This window comes from Motacilla alba, chromosome 2 (genome assembly GCF_015832195.1).
Source record: "Motacilla alba alba isolate MOTALB_02 chromosome 2, Motacilla_alba_V1.0_pri, whole genome shotgun sequence".
NCBI classification, from domain to species: Eukaryota; Metazoa; Chordata; class Aves; order Passeriformes; family Motacillidae; genus Motacilla; species Motacilla alba.
Window position 1 is genome coordinate 111,099,020 of NC_052017.1, and position 25,480 is coordinate 111,124,499.

General features: G+C 37.6%; 1 protein-coding gene across 9 annotated transcripts in view; it reads left to right on the forward strand.

Moving 5' to 3' along the window:
- The window catches only part of SNTG1 (syntrophin gamma 1), a 321,662-nt gene that overhangs the window by 104,324 nt on the left and 191,858 nt on the right, over positions 1-25,480 (forward strand). For 6 of the 9 annotated variants that reach the window (XR_005256059.1, XM_038129566.1, XM_038129565.1 and 3 more), the window contains exon 2: positions 17,357-17,432. The exons of 2 other annotated variants lie outside the window; for them this stretch is intronic. The gene's annotated coding sequence lies outside the window, so the exon portion shown is untranslated. Of the gene's footprint in view, positions 1-17,356; positions 17,433-20,499; positions 21,127-25,480 lie in introns of those variants that run through there. One more of the 9 variants, XM_038129569.1, reaches the window with a different exon arrangement.

Sequence of the window (25,480 nt, forward strand, 5' to 3'; positions counted from 1 at the left end):
AAAATTTGAAAGTTGTACAACAGTGCACTAGTCATCACTTCCTATGTAAGTTAATTTTAATGCTGGAAAACAAATGGAAGTTTGGAAGTGGCAATACTTAGCTTGTTTTTTTTTCTGCTGTTGGCTTACCACAATACCAGGCAAGGTTTCTGGACAGAAAGGTGTTCATATATGGTGGACAGTGAATATCATAAAATAAGCTGAGTTGGAAGGGACTGTGCTGGTTTTGGATTGGAGCCACCCACAGAAGTGATTTTTTTCTGTGAGGAGCTGCTGAGAACTTCCTCTGTGCCTAGCAAAACCAATTGCTGGCTAGCTTTGAGAATATTCATGTTAATGAGCCAATTAAAACCAGATCTGCCTCTGTGAGATTCACATTTTAAAATGAGCAAACCCTGGGAATGCTCTGTTTTCCTTAGGGCCTAGGAACAGGTAGCAAGGCTGGCCCAGCCCCCCCATCTTGGCTAGGCCAGTCCGGGTGGGCTCTGCTGCAGGTCTGGGCCCCTTTCCAGGGAGCCTGCCAGTCCTGTCCCTTGGGCTGAGCCCCAGTGGCTGCCAGGCCGGGAGAAGGGAAGCTGCAGGGCCCTGGCTGAGGCAGGGCCAGGCCATGGCTGCTAACACCTTGCCACCAGGTTCCCCCAGCAGCGCGGCCGCCACCTGAGATCGTGCAGCTGAGGCCAGAGGCGGCCCTGCAGCCTGCACAGAGTGGCCCTGTGGCTGGAATTGAGCACAGAAAAAGCCAAAGACCAGCCGTGCGGCTGATCCTGACACAGCCCCCAGCGTGGCCTGAAATATATCACTGTAAGTGCTACGGCTGCAGCTCAACAGAGATCACATGATGACCCGCAGGCCTGGGCGAGATCTAATTCTTTCACTGCACAGATGAAACTTGCAAAGCATTGATCCTCTCTCCAGGGAAAGGAAAGGACAGAGTGAAGACACATAGAGGAGCAACATGAAAATGACAAGGTCAGTAAAGAAAAGAGTGGAAGATGGAAGGAGATGGAAGGAAAATGAGGAGTTGCCTTAGGTTTGGCCTCTTGTAAGGTTATGGAGAAGAATGTAATTGATACATCAGACTCTTTTTCCTTGTAACTCATTGAAAAGTATGGGGAGATGAAGATTCAAATTGTAGATATGAGCAAAGGCATCTGTGCTAAAGCAAGCAGATGTTGAAGTAGCTGTGATCCCATGAGAAGTTTGAACAGACAGAGAAAAGAATGATGAAGACCCTTTGCCCCCAGGGCAAGAAGAAGAAGACCTCTGTTCCCAGAGATGAAGCTGATCTCAGAGACAGATAAAGAGGACCTTTGCTCTTGAACAGCTCATCTTTAAAACAGTACCCCATAAGTTGACATGGCCCATAAACATAGCTGTGGGAAAGCTATGAAAGATGGGAGGGAGTTCACGATTGCAGATTCCTGGGAGGCTGTTGTTCATGGAAATTAAAAAGCATGAGAGAACTATTTTCACATGGAGAAGTCTCCACAACATGACAAGAGGGACTCCTCTCTCTAAGTGAACTGCAGAAAGACTATTCTAGAATTGATAAACTGACTGGATTGTTCCGTATGTTTTGAGTGGGAAAGAAAAGGTTGCAGGGGAGAAGTGTTCTGAAGGTTTTATTCTGATTCTTTTTATTCTTTCTTTTAGTTACTGTTAATAAAGTTTTTTCTTTATACCCTTTTAAAGTTTTGAACCTGCTTTGCCTTCCTTCTAATCCTATCTCACAGCAGGAAATGAGTAAGTATATTCTAGTGGCTGCACTGACGTTTGGCCAGCGCTAGTCCCACCACATTAACTGGTGCATTGGCCAGGCAAACTCAAATTGGCGAACCAAAACCACTGCAGGGACTCATCAGTATCATCAAGACCAACTCATGGCCTGCACAGGACATCTCAGGCATGACACCCTGTGCCTGAGAGTGTTATCCAAATGCATCCTGAGATTTGGCAGGCTGGTGCTGTGACTACTTCCCTGGGCAGGCTGTTTCAGTGCCCAGCCACCCAGCAAGTTTTTCCCATTGGTGAAAAACTTTTTCCTGGTATCCAGCCTAAGCCTCTCCTGACTAACTTCATGCCATTACCTTGAGTTCTGTCAGTAGTTATGAGGGTAAAGAGATCAATACCTGTCCTTTCCCCTTCTCAAGGAAGTTGTAGACTGCAGTGAGGTCTCCCTTCAATCGCCTTTTCTCCAGGCTAAGCCAAGTGACCTCAGCCACTCCTATGGCTTCCCCCTCCAGACCTTCACCATACTCATGGCCCTCATTTGGACATTTTTTAGGAGCTTAATATCCTTCTGGTACTATAGTGCCCAAAACTGCCCCCAGCACTTGAGGTTGTGACAAATAACTGCTCACTTTGAAATTTTAAAAAGGTTTATTAAACCTTAACAAAAATACAACAAAGGACTACGTAAGGAAAAAGCTGCAGTGCTGGGAACTGTCCGCATGCATACCGCGTGTCCTGGGTGTTGCATCAGCCAGCCCTGGCCCCTCCCAAAGTCTGTCAACAGCTCTTCTTTGCCATTTAACGGTGGAAACTGCTTTCTTGTAACTTGATTAGAGGTCAGGTGTTGCCATGCCGCATCCCCTAAGCAACAAGCTTTTCCATTCCCAACTGCCCCATGCAAGGGACACATGTACATGCCTTCTTTTTACCTATCCTAGACAACCCAGGCTGTCTGATGGTAACAATAGGGGTGGGGCGGGGGGAAGGGAACTATGGGGAGAGCAGAGGACATCTAAACTATAATAACATAACTATACATCACTAAAGATTTTCTTAATATTCACACAATAGTCATCCCTTAATTGTGAGAGCCAGTCATCTCATTATCTACCTATAACAAGGTGAGGCCGCCCCAGCTCAGAGCAGAGCTGGACAATCCCCTGCCTTGCCTGGCTGGCAATGTTGTGCCTCATGCCCCCCAGAACAGGGTTGGCCTTCCTGGCTGCGAGGGCACTGCTGGCTCATGTTCAACTTTCCACCAACCAGGACCCCAAGATCCCTTTTTGCAGCACTGCTCTTCAGCACCTTCCTCCCCAGTCTACATGGGCAACCAGGGTTGGCCAGGTGCAGAATCCCAATCCTAACTTGCCCTTAATTTGTTGAGGTCTCTCTGTGGTGTCACTCTGCCCTTGAGAGAGTTGACAGCTCCTCCCAGTTTAGCATTGTCAGCAAACTTCGTCAGTATTCCTTCAAGTCCTGCATGCATGTGGTTAATGAAGATGTTGCAAACAAGTGGGCCAAGGATGGAGTCCTTCAGAACCCCACTAGTGACAGGTCACCGGTCTGATGCTATCCCATTCACTATAACCCTTTAATTTTAAGTATTTTGTTCTCCCTGCACACAGGCTGTATAGAAAACCTTGAGACTCTAAATTCAGTGTATTACACAGTTGTTAGGACCTTGCATGCAAGCCTTTGAGGATGAGCAACTTTGCTGCTGTTTGAACTAGCTGTTCAAAAATTCTAGAAAGCTGACCTGAATATTCCAGCTTCCAGGAAGAAAAAAGAATTTGTACAACAGTTTTAAGTGGTTTACTGAAAACAAAGTGCTTCAAAGAATTAGTGACTTCAAGAGGATAAGCAGTAATCTGTGCTTCTCAAAAGCTTTGTAAAACTTTGCAAGTTAATAGAGAAAATACAGAAATGGTGATGAGATGAGACTGAGTGAATGAATGTCATCTGTGAGGCAAAGCATAGTAAATGTGTCTGGTAACATATACTGATAGGGCAAGCATTTGAATTAGATTTGGGTAATGATGTGTAGTTGCTGATGAAATGAATGTATTCATTGAAGAACCATAGCCAAAATCTAGAATACAGTCTGTAAAAAGACTTACTATAAATCCACTGGTTTCAGATCTATAAAATGAATATTAGGGAAGTTTTTACTGCAAATGTTGTACTTATTCATTACTATGTAGGTGGACACTTAAATTGTACTATGTAGCACTCATTTATACAGTTATTGGTACAATTTGTACAGTAGTCTGTTGAAGTCTTTCATGATGTAGAAGTGTTGAGATAGTATCTGAGACCAAATCCAAGTATCTGCTTTGAGCCTCAGATTGTTAAATTCTGCAAGATCAAACAAGACTCAAGAGTACCATAACAAAGCAAATTGCAATAATGAAGTCAGAAATTAACTTGGAGCATGAATAATAATTAAGACATAAGAAATATAAAAATAAAAGCAAACTAATCAGGGTTGGATGAAGTAGAGCTAAAAAGAGTATAAATCCAAGTCTGATTTAAATAGAATTACTGCAATCGATACTGAAAAAAACTTTTGTAACTCCTTCTTTTTGTGACAGTCTTTGCAAAAATAATTGCAGTGTCTAAATTAAAGTAATCAATCAAAGATTAATTATGTATCATCAGATAGCCTGCTGCTAGAAGTGTATGAATTTATTGTTCAGCATGGGTTCTTGCCAGAACAACTTTTCCTTTCTTGTATTAACACGTAAGTGAAAAGCTAGGGTTTGCTGATGGAGAATTCCCGAAATCTAATTACCTTTTATTTTTACCTCCTAGATGAGTTAGCTCTGTCAGTACATTTGTAAGTTAGAGAATTCAAGTGTATTCTAGAATTTATTGGCTTGGCTTTGTTTTTGTTTTTGTTTTTGTTTTTGTTTTGATAGTTTGTTTTGGTTTTTTTTTTGGTTTTTTTTTGTGTATGGGAGGTTGAAGAAACACACAACATATAGTTGAGGGTTTGGATTGGTTTTTTAATTGTGTTTCCGTCACTATAATTTGAATTTTCTTTCTGTTTGCCCAGTCAGTCTGTTTGAGTCCTTGCAGGTAAGTGGAAAAGAAATGGATTACATTTTTACATTTCACTAGTGAGCTGCTCATTACTGGATATGTATTCTGCTGAATTTAGAGTATTTTATTTATAAGGATGGTTATCAGCATCACTGGTGTTATGGCAGATTTGGCTTTGTCTCCAATTCCTCAGAAACTCTTCTTGCAAAGAATAAGCATGTAACTTTATAACTACAAGTTAGATCACAGTGCGTTGGCAAAAGACTATTGTGTTCAAGCAAGCAGTCTCAGCTCCAACACTTTTGCTTTTTTAAGGAATGGTTCTGAAATCACGACAGCATTCTCCTAGTTTTGTTAAGCTGTTTAAAATAAACAAAAAATCCTATATGTTTGTCCATCAAAATTGATTCCGCAGAAATGCTCCATTTTTTTGTCTTGTCCATTATTTCTAAGAAAAAAAAAATGGATCCCTTGCTGAGAGAAGAGCGACTATTCTTCTCCATACCTTACACTTGAGCTCACACATACTCATGAATTCATAAAATAAAAAAAAACCTATGTAGAGATTCATGTGCATGTCTGCATGCATTCTTTTTTCCCACTTTCCTAAATAATAAGATTGCCTCTGTTTTCTTACCCAGTTTGGCATTATTTTTACCAAGCCAGTGAGCTGTTTGTACCGCATAATCTCTAATATAACATTAATAATTTTAATGATCAATATCTGTGCAGATATCTTAGATGACTGTGAGAAAAATGCTTTGTATTCTTCCTACTGTCTCGCTTTACCATCTGAACTGACATGGCACATGTGATAAAGATTTTATATATCTTTGAACATGTTTCCCTTGTAGTATTAAGTAATGTTCAGGTTCTTTTCAGTAGGACTAATTAGTGGGGTTTTTTTGGAATTAGTGTATCAGCACTATTAATGAGCTGCTATTGAGTACCACTAAAAAAGCATTATTATGTCTCATAATTTTCACCTAGAGTCTCAGTAACATCTATCTGTTGTTATCTTAATCTTCACTTAAAGTCTTAGTCACATATGTGAAATAATTGGCGTTCAGTTTCTTTGTGTTTAGCCTCTGTTTCCTATATCCATTTAAGATATTTGGATCAGTGGCAGCTGCATTTTCAACTTACTGGGTTTTGGTTTAGGATCAAAACATTATTTCTTAAATGTATACAGGACTAGAGTAAAACACATCTTTTATCTGGAGAGTGCATTGCTAATGATGATGATGATGATGATAATTACAATAATAAATGCTAAATAGTACCATTTCTATTAACCCCCTATATCACCTGAAGCCAATTCAACTCAAAGTGATTGAAAAAGGTATATTTATTCAGTGTTTGAAATAGAATAGCTCAGCTCTGAATAAACAATGTAAACTAGCATTCAGAAAAATGTATTTATCAGAGTTTTCCATATTGGAAACTTTTGCAAGTCTATCAGCAAGCCCATTGGGAAAAGCCTGAAGATTCTTTTGAGGCACAGTATAAGGACTGGCTGCCCTGGGCTGCAACCAGCTTGAGCTTTCCAGCTCTCAGTTTTGGAAAATTTGTTGAAATGTTTGATGTTCCATTCCTTGAAGATGCCAAAAGCTTTGGTAATACAATGTTAGTAACTTAAAAAGGCAGTAGGGCAAATGAAATGGTTTAGGTCTTCTTGCTGAAAGTAAAGTAGATTCAGTGGTTAGGATCTAAATTTGCCATGTGTTCTATAAGTTGCCTTTAGGTATCAGTATGGCAAAAGACAGGTCAGAGTGCCTATCTATTTGTTCTTTAAGTGTCTTTATTTTTATTTTTTATAGTGTATTTTTATTTTGTCTTTTAAATGCAAGCATGAGTCCATGTTAAATCCCATTCTGCATTTAGCCATTCAGTAGATGTTGTGGAAGCCATGGGCAGAAACAAAAAAAAAGGTCAAGTTTAAAGGTTGAGTCCATATTACTCCTTAGGGCAATCTGAAGTGTAGCATCATGGAACTACAGAATGGTTTGGGTTGAAAGAGGTCTTTAAAGTTCTTGTAGCTCCACCCCCCTGCATTGGACAGTGACATCAGTTTGCTCAAAGCCCCAATCCAGCCTGGCGTTGAACATTTCCAGAGATGGGGCATCTACAGCTTCTCTGGACAGCATATTCCAGTGTCTCACCACAGTCCCAGTACAGAATTTTTTTCCTTATAGGTAATCTAAATCTATGCTAATTTAAAAACCATTATCTGTTGTCCAGTCACTGCAAGCCCTTGTAAAGTCTCTGTCTCTGCAGCACTGACTCCACTGTGGAAGAGCTACGCCTAAGATCTTTTATCCCATACTCTCTTGCAGACACATCCTGTGGTTGACAAGACCACAGTTCATTGGGCTACGTCCTAGAGTGACACAACACTACATACACTATAAGAGATTAAATGTGCTCAGGCGTCAGGCGTCCTGTAGGGTATCCTGTCATTCTGTGGATTCAGTTTTCTCTTTTAAACTGGCTTGAGGCTGAATCTTCACTTAACAGGAGCAGAGAGCAGCTGATGTTCTGCGTTGCTCTTCAATAGTTTTTTTTCAATACTCCCTTGTTTTAAAATGTACTGTATATTGCAAAGTACTTATCTTTGCTGGAAAACATCTGTAAGTAATGTGCATGTGCAGCAAGAATGAACCTTCTTGTGCCCACCTACTGGAAATTTGTTTTGTTTTCATTTATTCTGAAGTGTCTTCTAAGAGTAATGTTTAGGAACATTGTGGTGATTTAACATGGCAGCTTCCTATGTATCTAGCAATAGAGATCTGTGGAAATGATGATTACTTAGGAAGAAAGGAGTTTAAAAAAGGACTCCTGAAACCTCTGGTGTGATCTTTATGTATTCCAAACAGCTGATTTTTTGAGTAATTTCACAATGAGAGTGCTTCTGACTACATTGTTAAGGGAGTGAGTCAGACAGCTTTCTCTCACGATGTATAAAAAGCTAGCATCCAAACAAAAATTCTTTCTGACAAAAGCTGTGACTTGTGTCAAAAGTGAAAATTAAATGCCAGATGGATAATTCAGTGATGGATAATACAATCCAAAATGACACTTTAGCCTTGAGGACACTCTATTTTTTTATTTTTTTTTTATTGTTCAGTCTGTAATTAAAAGCCAGACAATATCTCAATATCTGAATGTAGGGAGGTAAAGAAAGATGCACTACTATTTGTGAAATAAAAACATGCTAAGAAGTTTTTCTATTTGTGAAATAAAAACATGCTAAGAACTCACTATCCTACTGATGAGTTCAGATTTTCATTAATTTTGATATAATTTGCAGGTATTGTAAAGTTAAGAGAAAAGAATCTATCTGGGTAAAACTCTTAAATGAGCACTTCTTTAAAACATGCATATAAAAATGCATTTAAATGTTTTCTGAGGAGGAAGAAAATAGGAGGAAGATAAGTGGAAGATATTTTCTGCTTATTTTTGTTGCTCAGTTTTTTTTCTTCTATAGGATTGATTTTCATGGTTGTCCCAGTATAACTGAACTAAATTTAAAGCAAAAATAAATCAAGTAGTAGTAGCTAGTTACTCTCAGATATTTCCAAATCATGATTGTTAAAGTATCTGTTAAAAGTTAAGCAATAGAATACTTTTTTTTTTTTTCAGAGAGGTGTTAGTAAAAGGAGAGAAGGAATGCAGCTAAAATAAGCAGAAAAAAAACTTTTAAAATCACCAAATAAACTCAAACAATTCTTGTATTTGTGCATTATTTGTACATGAGGTTATTAACTTAAAATGTTCATATGTAAAAAATTGATCAGAACATTACACAAACTGTTGTGAAAAAATAGTTTTCTATTTTTTAAAGCTGCTAGACCTAAATCCTTATGAGTCTCAGCTTTGTGTGAAAACTTAAATGCTGGGCTTTTAATCACACATTTTTGAGCTCTAATGCAGCTGTAAGCCATCCACAAAGGCAGCTGCTGTAACAGTTTTAGACTGAAGCAATAACAGAGATACATAGCATTCTTTTCCCACGAGCAGGTTCATATTGTATTCACCATTTAAAGGAAACTCCAAGTGCATTAATTAAGAAATTCTAAGTCCACATCTTGTGCTAGATTATAAAGTGTATTTAGTATGTGAAAACATTGATTGTATTAACAAGCTGCTATACTTAATTGGTACAGCAAAACTATATGTGGTAGTCTATTTTTAAATAGAAAGAAATGCTAAATAGATTACATTTCTAGTTCTCCATGCAACATTCTCAGTATCACATATAACAAAGAAAGTAAAGTATTGTTCACAAGAATGGTGTTAAAATGGTTATTACTGAAGAAGGGAGGGAAGGAAGGAAGGAAGTGGCGGAAGGAAGGAAGGAAGGAAGTGGCAGAAGGAAGGAAGGAAGGAAGTGGCGGAAGGAAGGAAGGAAGGAAGTGGCGGAAGGAAGGAAGGAAGTGGCGGAAGGAAGTGGCGGAAGGAAGTGGCAGAAGTGGCAGAAGGAAAGAAGGAAGGAAGGAAGGAAGTGGCGGAAGGAAGGAAGGAAGGAAGGAAGGAAGGAAGGAAGGAAGGAAGGAAATTGTAAAGAAGGATAATTTTTCACATTTCTTTACCTGCCTCTGTGTATGATATTTAAATTATGTTTATTGGCATCTGTGGGAGGTCTTGGTCATTAAAAACAGGCTGACACATTTTAATTTTTGATTGTAGTGGTGTGGACACAAACATAATGAAAAGGATAACTGGCATCTTATGGGAAATGGGGGTAGGTTGAACACCTGTTTTCCAGGTCTGTAATTAGGCTGAATTTGCAAAAAGGTTAATTCTGCCCTACTATTGTCAATAGTAGCGGCACTTCTTAGGGATTCCAGATATTGAAAAATTTCAGAGCAAAAATTGTTTATTTACTTTATGTCCTATTCCTACTAAAATAGCTGAGAGAGCAGTGTTCTATGCTGGTTTGAGTTTACCACAGCTTTCCTAGCATAGTATTTTTTTTCAGTCTTCTACTCTTTCTCAAAAATATCCATGTATTCCACACATGGACATAATCTGTATAAACACTGGCTGTAGAACAGTTTTGATTGGAATGTCCCTTCCCTTTTAATTATTTTCTTTATTAATACCTGTACATGTGAAAAGTACAACGAACTATGTCATATCCACTTAGTACACGTTTTTTCTTTTCTTATCTTTTTTGCTGTCCCAAAAGAATCAGTTTTCATTTTATGTGCCTAAATCTGTCAAGTAATATGTAGCTTAATTTAATACTAAATTATTAAATGCTGTATTGTAAAAGCCATGCAAGTTTTGTTTGCAGATGTTGACAGTGGGCCACATTTAAAGCTATAATGGAAGACTGGCTTCAGGCCAAATTCTCTGCCACAGCTTAATGAAAACCAAAATGAAGATTTCCTGATACTTCTTTGGAGCTTCATTGCAGATGGCTAAACTTATCCTATGTGATTAACTTCAACAGCCTCCTATCAAGTAGAATGGAATCTAGTAAAAATATGTATTTAGGACATAAAGAAATAAGAATTAGTACAGCTTAATTGGCCCTGCACCTTCTTTATCCAATTAGTGTTATTGGAGCAGCGTTTGCCAACAAGTTTCTCAGTGATTAAAATGCTGGATGCTAGAATATTTGGCTCAATCTTCTCTAATGCTGGCAGTTCTTGTGGCAACCAGTGGTCACACAGAGTTCTTAGGTACATTGTCTAGGTGACATACACCCCTGGAAAGAACACAGCTGCAATATGCTGTTGTAAAATAAATAGAGATGGAGCTCTCTCATCCCCAAAGTAAACTCTGGATTTTGTTGTTATGACTTTCAGTGATTGTACCATGAAAAGGACTTCTGGGTCCATGAGTCATAAAATGGTGCAAAACTTTCCATTTCATGTAGCAGAAATTTTGCAGAGTCTGGGACTCGTCTTAGATGGATGTCAAAGATTCTCTAAAGCATTGTCTTCTAGCATCATCTGCAAGACCTCCAGGGCAAATAAAGTCCTGATGACTTAAAAAAAATAGTGTTTTTGTTTTTTTTGTTTCTCTAAGCAATCATGCTTTTTTAAAACTTGTTTAGATTTTACACCTATTCTGTGCATCAAAAGGAATTTGGGAATAGTAGACATTCTCATTTTGCTTTTACTTCAGTTCTTTATCTTCCTCATAAAACTGTGTTGGTAGATACTGAAAAAAAAAAAAGTTGAACAAGATATGGTCTGGCCTCTCTGCAATTGTATCTCAAACTTTCATGTAACTTTAACTACTTTATGAAGCAAAAATTTGCTTCGTAGAGGTTTTTTGTATCTCTCAGTTGTAGCTTTCCCCACCTGCATTTCACAGACCTGATGCAAAAAAGTTTAACAGTTTTGGTACATCATGTTTATGTGGCCATCTAACAGAATGAGCTTCAAGATGCTTAAGGTATCTGAAGGGGATCTACTCTGAGATAGTCATGCATGCAAAAGATAATGTAGTGTGTAAGCCTTTTTTATGAAAACTTGAATGCTTAAGCAGTTAGGAAGGAATTTCATGCCTGAAAAAATATTTCTATGCATTCAAAAATATAAGCATCTAGGTCATGTCTGTAATGACTTGGGGTTCTATGTTTCATATTCTGTTTTTCAGTAAGAAACAAATGCACTACTTCCTTTTGTTTCTCCTCTTTAAACAAAGGACCTTAAAGTCATTATGTAGGAATAGTGTTTGTACCCTTCATGAGTAGAACTATTCATCCAGAAATGTATTAGTGAATGAAGAAATCTCTCTTGTACTGGATAATTTGCCTTGGGAAAGACAGTAGAAATAAGCCAAATGGAAGCAGCAATATTACATTCACAGCATAGCATCTGAACAAATTCAGGTAGCTTCTATGTGTACGTGTAAAGCTGCAACATTGGCACATTAGATCCACATGTTGTAATATTATTATGCAATGTATTGTGAGGAAGATGTTTGCACTGCCTTTTCTAGTATAGTTTCTGATTATTTAAACTAGAGATTCCAAAAATTCAATTTTCTTCTCACTGTTCTATAGTTTGATTTTAAAATTTGTTTTAATAAATGAAAGGCTCTGCAGTTAGTTTCACAATCAGACTGAGCTTATTTAATGATGTTGTGCAGTGGAATGAGAGTACAGGACCTAAGCTTCTCATATCTGGTAAGAAAATTTTAATGAGTCCAATACTACATGTGAATGTTTGAATTTTCAGTGCGGTACACAGCAGAATGCTTGTTTATTTGAGAACCATTTTATGAGATTTTAAAAACGCTACAATTACACTGTAATTTATTTTTTTTAAAAATCCACATTTTGGGCCAATTCGAAATTCAGAATTCCTTCAGTTTAATCACTTGTGTTTCTGCAAAATTAAGTTATCATTATTTTGAGTACTCAGTGGTCTTGGTTATCTTAACTACATTTCAAACATAGCCCAGACAGTATTTAAGTCCCAAAAGATTTATGTCATTCAGCTCATAGAAAAATATCTAATGAACTGCTTTGCTCTTTACTCAGGACTGCCAGTCATTCTTTGCAATTATTCCCGAGTGTTACAATGGTCTGGACTCTCTGCAGTTGTATCTCAGACTTTCACATGACTTAATTATGTTATAAAGAAAAAAAAACAAAACATATTTTTAGCTTTCAGCTTTAGTTTTCTCATCTACAGACCCCTGCAAAAGTTTTATAGAAGTGTTATGATACATTACGGTTATGTGGCCATCTAGCAGAGCCTCAAGATGCTTAAGGCATCCAGAGGGGAGCTAGCCTGAGATTGTCATGCATGAGAAAGCTACTTTAGTGCACAAGTCCTTTTTTTGAAAACTTGTGGCCAGGAGGGCCAGTGGTATCCTGGGGTGCATTGGGAAGAGTGTGGCCAGTGGGTTACGGGAGGTGATCATCTCCCTCTACACTCTGTTGTGTCCAGTTCTGGGCTCCTCAATACAAGAATGACAAGGAGTTACTGGAGAGGATCCAGTGGAGGGTCACAAGGATGATGCAGGGTCAGGAGAATCTTTCTTATGAGGAGAGACTCTGTGAACTGGGCCTGTTCGGTCTGGAAAACTTTGAGAGGGGATTTCATTAATGCTTATGAAGGCAGGTACCAAGGGGACGGTGCCAGATCCTCTTTGGTGGTGCCCAGCAACAGAATGAGGAACAATGGCCTCATCCTCATAAATTAAAACACAAGAAGTTTCACCTCAGCCTGAGGAAGAACTTCTTTAAATTGAGGGTGTCAGAGTACTTGTAGAGGATGCCCAGGCAGGTAATGGAGTCTCAGTCTCTGGAGACATTCAAAACCCACCTGTACAAGTTGCTGTGTAACCTGCTCTGCCTTGGTAGGAGGGTTGGACTACATGATCTCCAGAGGTGCCTTCCAACCATAAAAGTGCAGTGATACTGTGATTCTGTGGTTACTACCTGATAAATTATCTGAGATGTCTCAGAAGTGTGGACACATCTGCAAGTGTTGGAATTACACTGTGAATGAATGCCAAAAAATGTTAAACATTTTTGGAAGTAGATGTAGGTGAAGGTAGATTGTGAAAAGCTTTCTCTGTATGAGTTTTACCAGGAGACAGAAACATCTTTGAAAGTTAATTTTATGTGCTACAAGGAAAGCTTGGTGAAGAAAATATGAAAATATGGTCTAAAATCTAAGAAGAGCACATGTAAAATTACTTTCAGATATTGCAGTTTTATTGTGCATTGAACAAGTCCTAAATGTACTGTACATGGAAGAAAACAACGGCTTTACATTTGCATTGTACAAGATGAGCTGTTAATGCTGGATTTAATGCTGGATGCTGTTTGGACAATCTCTAGTTCCTTGGACTGTTTACCTTTAATAGTTCAGAGGTTAAATCTGCATTTACCCATTGTGATTGCTATGCCTGGAGAGCAATCCTACAAGTAAATACAGCTTTTGATATACCTTCTGTAATCTGCTCAGCTCTCTACCACACTTGCACTGGTACCAGGCCCAGTATCACTAAAAAAGCAAACACTCTTTAAGTTGTGTGTTTAATACCTAAGTTGCTTGGTTGCTGTTAATTAATGTGTTACAAGGAAACCCTGACTAAATACATGTTAAATACTAGGAAAGAAGAAAGTATTTTTTAAAGTATTTTTAAAATATGACTGAAATAAAATGATATGAAACTCTGTAATATTCATGCTGGACAACAGTGGACATTGCTCAGGTGTAAAGAGGCTAACACAGACTTTCTTGAATGGATTGCCTGTCCTTTGGGTGTTTAGCTCTGAACTACCTCCAGATTCCCAGCACTATTTGCCATTGCTATCCTCTGCCAATCATATTCTTCTATATCTCTGGTTCAATACCTTAAAAGTGGTATTCACAGTTTCTTCTTGCCTCTGCAACGTTCTTCTGGGCTTTCTCTAAATACCTAAGAAATTTTTTCTTCAGTTCTTACGTTTGTCAGTTCTCATGACCACAGTTAAAATCACCCCACTCTCTGCCAGGGCACTTTATATTCAGGTGGCTTCCAGCAGCTATATTTGATGCCAGTCTCTCTGGCAAAACTCAGGGCAAAAGAAAATATTAAAAGGGAGATCTGATCTGGAAAGAAATATTGAGCTCAAACTCAGAGCCTAACAAAATAAAAAGTAAATAAAGCAGTCAGACGTGGAGCATGGTAATGTGTTTGAAAGCTGAGGCATTTGGAAGAAGTAGTATGAAGTTTAGTGGCTTGTGTGGCTTCTTGAGAGCTTGTAATGATAGCACAATGTGCCCTGCATGTGCAAGCCAGAGTAGTTCAGGAGAAATTGTCTCAGAAGGAATGAACAACTTTACAGGAAATGGTACGAGCTTATAACAACTTGGCAGGTTAGTTAGTTGTGCTTCTGAAAGAGGTTCATAAACCAGTGTGGTCCCAGCACCACATTTATTAGTGCCAAAAAATCAGTAACATCAGCAATTAGGTAAAGGCAGGACTTACAGGTACAATCCCATTCATGTTGACTGTTTAGATAAACTAGATGGATTTGTCCATCCTTGCTGGGCAACAGATCCTCCAGGATCTGAGACAGCCATCAGGAGCTCCCAGCTTGTGTCACAGTGGTTGGTGGGACCTGGGCAGGGCCAGAAGCAACGTTGGCCAAGTTCTCCAGATATATAAAGGAAGTCCTTAAGATATGTCAACATCCAGGGCTGCAAACAGGACATGGCTGTAGCATGGCAGTTCGAGTGAAAGGTGATGAAGCTCTGCAAGCTGGTTGAGGAAGCAATAGTATCCACCTGGATGAAAGCCGTGACCTCTTTTAAGCTCTGCACCTACCATAACTGATAGAGCTGCCCAGGCTGAGCTCCTGGTGGGAACATACAGCTGATCCAGTGCCAGCTGTGGGCTGTGCCCTGGTCTACCAGGCACCGGTAGCAGCCAGTAGCAGTGAGCACCCTTGTGGGAGGTGTGCCCAGCTGGTGCCAAAGCCATCTTGGCCTTTATCAGAAATAGTGTAGCCGGAGGGATCAGCACAGTCATTATTCTCCTGTACTTGGTATGGGTGAGGCCACACCTTGAATCCTCTGTCCAGTTTTGGGCTTCTCAGTTCAGGAAAACACATTGAGGTGCTGGAGATGTCCAGAGAAGGACGACAGAGCTGGTGAAGGGTCTGGAGCAAAGTTCTGATGAGGAGTGGCTGAGGGAGCTGGGGATGTTTAGTCTGGAGAAAGGGAGGCTCAGGGGAGACTTTATCGCCACCTGAAAGGAGGTTGTAGTGAAGTGGTGGTCAGTCTCTTCTCCCAGGTAACAGGTGAGAGGACGAAGAAAATGTTCTCAAGTTGTTCCAGTGGAGGTTAAGATCTTAGGAAAATGTCTTCACTGAAAGGGTTGTCAAGCATCAGAACAGGCTGCCCCAAGGGAAATGATGACTCAGCCCAGGGTGAGTCACGGTCTTTGGAGTCATTTAAAAGGCGTGTGGATGTGGCACCTAAGGACATGGTTTAGTACTAGACTAGGCAGTGTTAGGTTGTGGTTGGATATAATGAATTTAAAGGTTTTCTAACTTAAATGATATTATTATTATATGATATTAGGGTTCTTGTGGGAATGGTGTATGGGCTGTGATTTCCATCCTAGATATTTCCCTGAAAAACATAAATTTTATGATGTCTGTGGAGGTAGGGCAATTCATCTGGATTGGTCTGCGGGAGAAATATGAAAATAGGACTGGGGAGCCTAACTGGCTTTAGAAAGACCAGAACCTGCAAAGAGCATGCTGTTGAGACCTCATAAGTTTCTAAAAAACCCAGAGAAAAAAACAGGCTTAATTTTGATGCCTGTTTTTGTCCTTCCTTTCAAAATGCAGTCAGCAGAGGTGGAAATGAAAATAAAGATGGGTTAAATGGCATTGATCTGTCTGTGACTGGCCTTTTCATATGATATAGGTCTGATTTATTGTGTCAGTCAAAGTTGCCTATTAAATAACCAGTTCATTCTGCATTCACCCCTTGAAGCTAAATCCACCTCTAATAGATCAGGACCTTCTTTCCTCCTTGATGCCTAGGTTGCAACTCCTCACCATCTGATTTTGAAATCCTTGTTTACTTCTATCTAACTCCTTTCACCAGATCCTCTGCAAGATCTTCGTATTTCTGTGCCTGAAGGAGAGACAAACAAAAGACTCTATGAACGCTTGGTCCTTGAAATTTTATTTTCTTGTCCTTTCCTTTGATGTCTGTAACATTTTAGATATAGAGGCATTAAGATTTGAAAAGTGTAGAGTCATGTGCAAATAGCCCTATATAATGACTGGGTGTATTTATCTTTTCCTGTGACTGTAGCCCTTCTATGATGGGTTGGTGTACACGATGGCAGTGGAGATTTTATGTGTCAGCAAGATATCTAAGTGCAGAATGCGGCAAATCATCCTTCACTGTTCATCATCTTGTACTTCATCTGTACAGTAACTGACAGCTGTGGTGTTCTCACTGCAGCCTAGAAATTCCCCCAAACTAGACAGACCTTGTCTCCATAGAAGTTATTTCGGCAGAGAATGTCTTTCTCTTTTGTAGCTTTTGTTTGTTTATGCTTTACTGAAAGGCGTACCTGCCTTTCATGTTATTAGCCTGGTAATGACCTTTTATTTTATTTGCATCTGCTGTTCCCTTGACCTTTTTTCCAGCCCAGGGATTGTTTTTCAGCATAGGCAAAAGTGCTCTTCTGTTTGCTGATATGTGATCATAGACTAGTAGTGGTAGGTTTTCTGAGCAACACTCAAAAAAAGCTAAGCTATTGGAAACAGTGGAATCTTTGCATTGGATGGCAGTGAAGTCTTCATATTATTCTGGTTTTCCTTGCATCTTGTATCTGCAAATTTTCTGGTTGGATTTCATAAAACTTTTATGAACATCTTTTACTACAGAAAAATCCCAAGCACTAATTGCAATAAATTTCTTTTTGAAGTGATGTTTATAAGTTATGGAAATTATATGTAGTTTCTTAGCCTGCCTTCTAATTACTGAAGACACATAACTTTCTCAGTTCAGCTTTTGTTTCTTCTTCAACTTCCAATGAAATAATGGATGTTGATTTGCTCACTTTTATTGCCTTTTTGTCTTTTATGTTGTAGGAAGCACGACATCATTGCAGCTTCAGCAAAAGCGTATTTTTTTTGAGTAGCTGAGGACATACTCAGGGCAAGGGTGGTAAGTAATACCTGTAGTTAGAATTCCTAGATATACAAATACCCTTTTCATTTTAGCTGAAAAGTAGAAATACAGCTGAAAGTGGATTGGAATAAGGGAGGAACCAAACCAATCCAGAAAATCTGGTTGTCTTTAACCTTTCTAATTTTCTTTTTTTCCTTTATTGCATCATGGTAAATTGAATATCTTTATGTTCTGTGTCAAATCATATGTTGTTTATTCATCCGTCTTCTCTCTAGAAGGAGAAATACATGCAGTGGAGTAGGAGTTTATTGCTTGAAGCTTTTTCTTTGTAATGCATATATATTATGTTTCTTTATGTCAGCAAAAGACTACACCCCATTGTCCTTAATTCCCTGATATTCTGGGGCATGTTGATACTCTCAGAGACTTTATTTGGCATTGTATGCAAAAACGGCAGCTCTCCAAAGAGAATTATTTTTTTCTTAGAAGGTAAAGTAATTGGTTTCAGTCCCTATTTGGTGCTTTAGGAAACTTCATTTATTCTCAATCTCATTGTGGAGGTCCCAACATAAAGAGGATAGCAAAGAACTTGAGTTCATTACTATCCACTGTAATACACTACTACACTACAGAACTTAAATTTAATAAAGTAGCCTGGTCAAGCTTCGTGTTTAATTACTTTTTAGATTTATATATTTATTAGGGAGTTTCCTAGGTACTCGAATATTCCCCATATCTCCAGACAATTCTTAGCTGTACCATGAGATGATAATGAGGTGAATAACAGATAAGAGTTTTATAAATGGGAAAATCTCTTAGTTGAGAGGAAATACAAGTCACTTTAAAAGTAACATATAAAAACTGAGCTTAAGCAAAAAACTCAATAGTACAGTTGAACTAAGGCCTTAGTAACATTTGTCACTCTGATATTCAAGGAAATTTTCATATGGGATGGCTTGTTCTTTGAGGGAGGAGGGGAGTAGGAGAATTAATTTTTATCTCAAGTTTTGGATGCTTATTCTTCGCTAGTGACCAGATTTTCTTCAAAGCACTTGGACCAGTTTGGTGGACCATAGTGGATGTATTGAGTAGGTGTTACTTGTCTGCTTGTACTTAAGACTGTGCTGTGGCAGTACTACTTCTGCAAGCAGCCTTTAATTTTTGAAAAGGATGAAAAAATAGTTGCATACAAGGGAGATCACAAATAGGAGGTCTTTTAAGCAGTTTGCCAGGAACCTGTCTGTCCTTGTCATGAAGTATAACCTTACCTTATGGTCAACTTCACTGAAGCCTGCAGAGAGGAATAGAACAAGAGGATGGCCATTTGCCCTTTTATTGACTAAAAGGAGAATGTCCCTGAAGAATCTGAAATTCACTTTTAACTATCTCTGACCTAATGTACCATCTTTATCTCATAAATTTTTCTGCCAGCCCCAGGTATGTTCATGTCTCCAAATGAATCTTCCTCAGCTATGCGTACATGCTGCACTTTTCCACCTCACAGCCTTTCTAAAAACTTCTGAAATCTTACATTATGAGTAAATGTAAAAATATATCTTGCCCTAAATGGTTAAGATTTCAAACTGTGCCTGCCACAAGCACTTCTGTTTGACTTTTGAAGACTATAATTTGAAAGTCTCAGTGAAACTTTTCCTATTTACAGAAACTCTAAAACAAGTTGCACTTTTCCATTTAAAGCATCAAGAAAACAACAGAGAATTTATAACATAAATTGCTAGTTTTCAAAGGTACCATTTAATACTAATAATGTCATTCTGAAGCCTGAGCAACTCAGCTAAAGAAAAGCTATTTACAGCATACTGCTGTGATTGTGGTGACAGAATCCCACTGAGAGATGTGTTTGCACATTTTCTAAGTCACAGCTCTGTTCTGTTTCCACAATGCATATTTTTTTTCCTCCTCGATTCCTTCTAACAAGAAAGAATGATGATTAAGTGTAAAAATAATCAATTAGTAGAAAATAATGGTCTGTAGTAAGGTTAAAAAATTGGTCTGGCTGTATACACCTCTCTGTACCTCAAATTGTACTCTTTATTGAATGTTATGATGTGATCTGGAAAGGTGAGAGAGGATTTATATTTGCTGGAGGTTTATCAGTCTGTGTTTAAATTGGTTTAGCTTATGATGATATAAAAACGTTGTTGGATTACAGAGCATCAAAGTGTTTTTCTGTTATCTTCAGCTTTCCCAGAGTTTTCTGACACTCCTCAGTTAGTGTATCTATCAAGAGCTTGTCTCCCCGTCTCAAGTACTGTGACTTTCTTCCATTTGAAACATGGGCCAAAAGTACTCAATGGTGTGTTGTAATAACATCCGTTTCTACAGTTCTTGTGCACATCATCCTATAGGAAGGATACCCACTGCCTTCCACAAGCTGCAAGAAAGTCTGCTAAATCAGCAGACTTAATGGTTACATTGTTCAAAAAGACAAAGGTGGCTTTGGTAGTGATTTCTTGATTGCTTGAGGTGCTTTGCATGCTGTGTTTGAGAAATGTGCAGTTGGATCAGCGATCTAACATCTTCACTATGTTTGGAAAGAGTGAAAAGTAATCCTCCTTAGAAATTTTTGAACTTTGAATGAAATAAGAAGAAGCTTTATGTGATTTTTTTTGTTGTGTGGTTTGGAGTTTTTTTGGATCATGGCATCTAATTTTGCATCTGTCTTGAAAAAGGCCAAAATAGTAAAATAAATGCTCTCCAATAATAGAGGAAAAAGGTTTTACCTTGAGGTAAGACAAAAACAATGTGGAGTACCAGTTCCCAGGTAAATGTATATATAGACATATGATGCATCTCTAAGATGGAACCTACTGACTTTGTACAGTTGGAAGTAAAGTGGCTTAAATTAAAAAAAAAAAAAACCAACCTCTGCCACTCCTTTATGGAAGGCCTAATAATGCTGAGAAGTTCTTGCGCACAGATTTGATTGATCCCTCTTCCTTATTTTAAAGAAAAGGTAGAGGTTAATAAGAAAAAAAATCTTAAATTATGAATTTGTCAAGTATTTAAAAGATTTGATTGTATGCTCATCTTTGTTTTATTTTCAGAATGATCATTCTTTGACATTGGGTAAATTGTAAATATTTAAAAATGATAAAAAAAGGAAAATGCTTATAATTTTGAGAAACTGGATTTTGTCACACTGATAAAGGAGTAAGTATATGAGTGAACATAATATTCCAGAAGAAATACTTTCCTGTTTTGTTTTATATACTGCTGTATATGTTTATGTTACTATTTAATTGGTTGGATGGGAAGATAATAAGCCCTTGTGCATACACAGTGTGTCTGTTGTAATCATTTGTAATTTACATTAGAATAAACTGGTAAAGAGGCACTTAGAAGGCCCTGAAAATATTTACACATCCTGCACTTTAAAAATTTTAAATCAAGCAGAGTATTTGCAGTTAATTAACAGCCGTACTAACAAGAATAGTCAATACCTTCAAAATTATTCTAGCATTAATGTCTTCTTGAATCCAGTATGATCATCTGGCCTTCATTTTCTGACTTGTTCATCCTTTGTAAACTAAATTGTGTTTTAAGAAAAATAATTTATGAAAGCTAAATAATAGATAGCATCCCTTGCTAAGAATAATTCACATATATTAACTGTATTATCTAAACTGCTATCCTCTCCTTGTTTCTATCCTGTAATAGCAAGTGTACCTTAGAGAACAGAGACTGTCCAGGACTGCCTAGATCAAAGGTAATCTTGTGTAGGTTTCAACTCTGTATTGCGTGAAATATATCACATGTAAAAGAAAAATCTTAAGGATGAGATGGTGAATAGGATTTCTGTAGCAAATGTAAGAACAGTGTGGAGAAGTTTTCAGTTAATTTTCCCTTTCTTGTGCCATAAAATGTTTTGTATTCTTCAAAATGGATTATGAAAGGACCAGCAACTGATTTTTGGTTTATCTAAACTAAAGCTAAGATGATTGTGAAAAAAATGCATATCACATACTAGTCTCTGGGACCTGAAAGAGACAAACACTTTTTATTTCCTTATTTTATAGTTTTTAGCAAGACTGGTAGTAATAAAAAAATAAAATTGATCCTTTACACCAAATACAGCTTTCCTGAGACAAAATAGCATTTAAATTTGTATTAAGACTATACTCAGGTGGAGTTTTTTTGCTTGGATATTATTTTAATACACATATATATCTGTGTGCTCATCTGGCTTTTCTATGTGAATGTGTCTGTATTAAAAAGTTTTTTAAATTGAGTTCAAGATAGAGCTGTGCCCAGCTTTTTAGACATTTGTTGGCTGTTCTTTTTGGGTGACTTTGTAGCTTGGTGTAGGCCATGCTTTGGACAGGTGAGCAGGGGTGATGTATGTGATACAGATACAGCAATTTTTTTTTTTTTGTGTGTGTGTGTCTGTGTATGTAAAACTTAGGTAGACATACAACTTGATTCATTGTTTTGTCAATTATCATCACTAGTACAAGGCTGCTGAAAGATGGAAGTAAGACATCTCTTTAGATGAATACTGTACTTAAAGAGCAGTGGTGTTATGTGGGAAATGAAAATCAATTTTTACTCAATGATGTGCCTGTCAAATAAAAGTAAAAATGGAGTATCTCTTTACCATCTATAGGTATAAACTTAAAATTCAAGTCATACCTGTAGGAAAATGCAATATATTTCCATTTAGTCACTACATTGAATAGTTCTTGAAAGAAGGATGAGAAATGTCAGTACTTACTTGCAGTGGCCATTACCCACTTGAATTAATATATTGTGATTAATTTAAACATCTGATTTTCCTGCTACATTTTGTGCTTTCCTTGGATCCTGATTATTTTCTAATTTTTGTGCAGGACGAACAGTGTGCTAAAGGGTCATCTAATTTTGCCTGCGCTTGTTAGTTGAAGACTTTAATGAAAATATGCTAATAAAGCACCTGATGATGAACCTTGAACAATGCTGATACTTTTGTTCTGATTGGCTGGTTATATGTATATACTAGCCTTCTAGGTATTCATAGGGTCTGTGCACGAGTAAAGTGTAGGGTTGAATTGATTTGGAAACATATGTCTATCAGCAAAGTGACAGCAAAGCTTTCTGTGTTTGCTAATAAAACAGAGTACCCTTCCAGAGAAGTTCATCTGCATTGCAAAACATTGTTGTAATTCCATAAGATGGGACTAGAAATTTTTTCTGCTGTAGGGGAGGAAAAAAGTTAGGCTGATGAAATATTAAAAAAAAAGGCATTTTACTTGTTATGTAATTGTGCCTAATAATCTGATATTTGAAATAACTTGTTATCAGCAGGGCATAATGATTAACTTGTGATCAGCAGGGCACTGGCAAGGTTCATTTGAGGATCTTTCCAGACTTTCCGTTCAAAGTGGTTTGGCATCCTCAATTGAATGAATAGGTAGAAGTAAAGAAATAACAGGCCACTGTGAAAACCATTTCATTTTTGATCAATCTTATTTATTCAAAATAGTCACTGGTCCAATACTGAAGAGTAGACATATCTGCCACCTGGTAGCTGCTTACATGGTGTAGGCTCCCCGTAGAGGTAGGTACTTAGGAAATGGAGAGGACCAGCCAGGCGGAAGTGGTTCGACCTACCCTATTTGCAGACTAATTGCATTCTTGGTAGGGTGCTTTGGATTCTTTCCAGATGATTAAACCCACGGCTGGGTATTTTAGAAATTGTGTCTGTATTTGCCGGGCAAATAAGAATTTGTTCGGGGTTTTTTTTCATGAAACTTTTGTTTGCATCGCTTCTGTTATGGCTGTTCTCAATCTGCAGCACTGCTAGTGCTGTAGTCTAACTATATGGACTTTGTCATTCTGAAATGACATTTGCAGACAGGCAGCATATTCCCATATTCAGTGTCCAAAGGTCTTGGTTTTGTGAGTCATGGGTTTGGGTATGTCCTAGTGATGCTTCTACTGTATTTTTTAAGAATTTTATTTTTTTACTCTCTCAATATACCATAAAAATGCAGCAGTTAACAATACCATTTAAAATCTAAGTACAAGATTTTTAACACGAGGAGCCAGCTGAATTCCACTGTCAGTTCAGTTGGTATCTGAGACTCCTTTTTTAATTGCCATTTGATGTGAACTGTATTGACATGTGCTTTGCCCCTCCAGTCCCTTCATAGCAGCTCCTCCCTAGAGGCCCATACAGGCAAATGTTGTTCACATGGAAATAGAGGTTCAGAGTGAAAGGGGAAAAAGGGAAGGAAAGGAACATCTACCTTTCTTGAGGAACTGAAAGCTGCTCAGGATGTGTGTCTGGGATCACCCATCACCTCAAGCATCACTCACTGGCTGTGAAATCTCAAGCAGGAGCACTTATTGCCAGCCTATGGCAACAAGTTATAAACAAGGGGAAGAAAAGGCTGACTGATCAGAATCCAGATTTGGTCCAATATTAAGCTGATGGTCACCACTGATACTAAAGAAGCTGGTATGCACATCATATATCTTTAGTTTCAAGCATTAAAAAATGCATGTCTGCAACCAGTTGACCCATAGTATTATTCCATTATGAGGAATTTTTAGTGGCTGAAGACATAAGTCTTTCTTGGTCTGGTTAACTTAAGTAAACATTTATCTTCCTTGAATAAAAGCAAGCAAAAAACAAGATAATTGACACAAAAGAATTATTCTACTTAAATTTAAGTTCTTATTGCTATCAATTTTGATTCCCCTGTTGCCAGAGTACTGTGACAATAACTTCTTAGAAGGTATTTTTTAATAATTTAGTCTATCCTTGTAGTTTGAGGCAGGATATTTTAAAGTATTTATTACTTTGGACATACATATTTGGAATATATCAAAGGAATGTAATTTCTAAGATGTGTGTTTACTTGAATCAAGTTAATTTGCTAACATTAAGTCACCTCTATAACTCTTCTCATTCTGCAAGGTAATAAAATCCTGTCTCCACTTTATTATTTTTTCATGTTTCAGTCTGGACTTTTAAACACCTGAGCCTGTGTTCATTACAAATCAGACATTTCTGTAGCTTCAATCGGTTCTTAAATGTTTTCATGTTAGCAGAGATCCCCTCAGGTAGAAGTAAAAATATTTTCTGTAACTATTATCTGGAGCTAAGATCTTTAACTTTCTTCCCCTGTGCTAATGACCTTTTTCTGTACTGCTTCCTACCTATATTAGCCTTTTTCACTATGAAATAATGGCTATTTCAGGCATGTTTCCTAAATATGTTGAGCTGTAGTTTAGCACTTCTTGTTTCCTGAAGTTATTTTATTTTCATCAAACAGCCTCATATGTCCAAGTAGGTCATGATGGTTGATTTTACAGCTCTTCATTTCAGATCCCAGTTACAAACTTTTTTGCTGAAAATTTACTCAAGGGGTTTTCTTTTGTGGGTTTTTGGGGTTTTTTTTGGTCTTTTTCTTAGGATGTTACATTATTTAGACTTTCTTGTACTGCATTTCTTTCCTATGTGACCTCATATTCTTCTCTGGTTTATATTTAATATGTATAAATATATTCCAAATTGAAAATAATTTTTCATAATCTGTATTATGCTAATTATTTACTAATTATTTACTAATTATTTGGATCTTCCATAATAATTTACTGTTATCTTTTTTCTTGAATATCAAGCTATTGTAATTCTCCATTATTTGTGTTTCTTTCATATTCTCTATCAAAATTACTTTTTTCAAGATAGTAGTAAAGCAATTTTTTGTGCTTTGTTCTTTTTCATTTTTCTAAATTACCTGTGCCCCACAGTAGTCAGATCTCATTTAATCTCTCTTGTTACTATGCAACTGTCATGATGCTTTAAAACTGCCTTTATATTCATATAATGATGGGTTTTATTTTAAAAGTTATTAGTTCTCTCATGAATGTCCATTGTCCTTCAACTGATTACATCAGAAAATATTTTCCTAGCCTAGATGGCTTTTTTATCTCTTACTAGCTTTTTTACTGACACCTAATGTGTCCTTCTTTTGTGATTTTTAAATGTCTACAGTCATTTTAAACTTTACCTGCAAGCTCTCTTTAGCAAAGGCAAAACTAAGACTATTAAGGCTTAGCTACAGTCCCTTGTATCT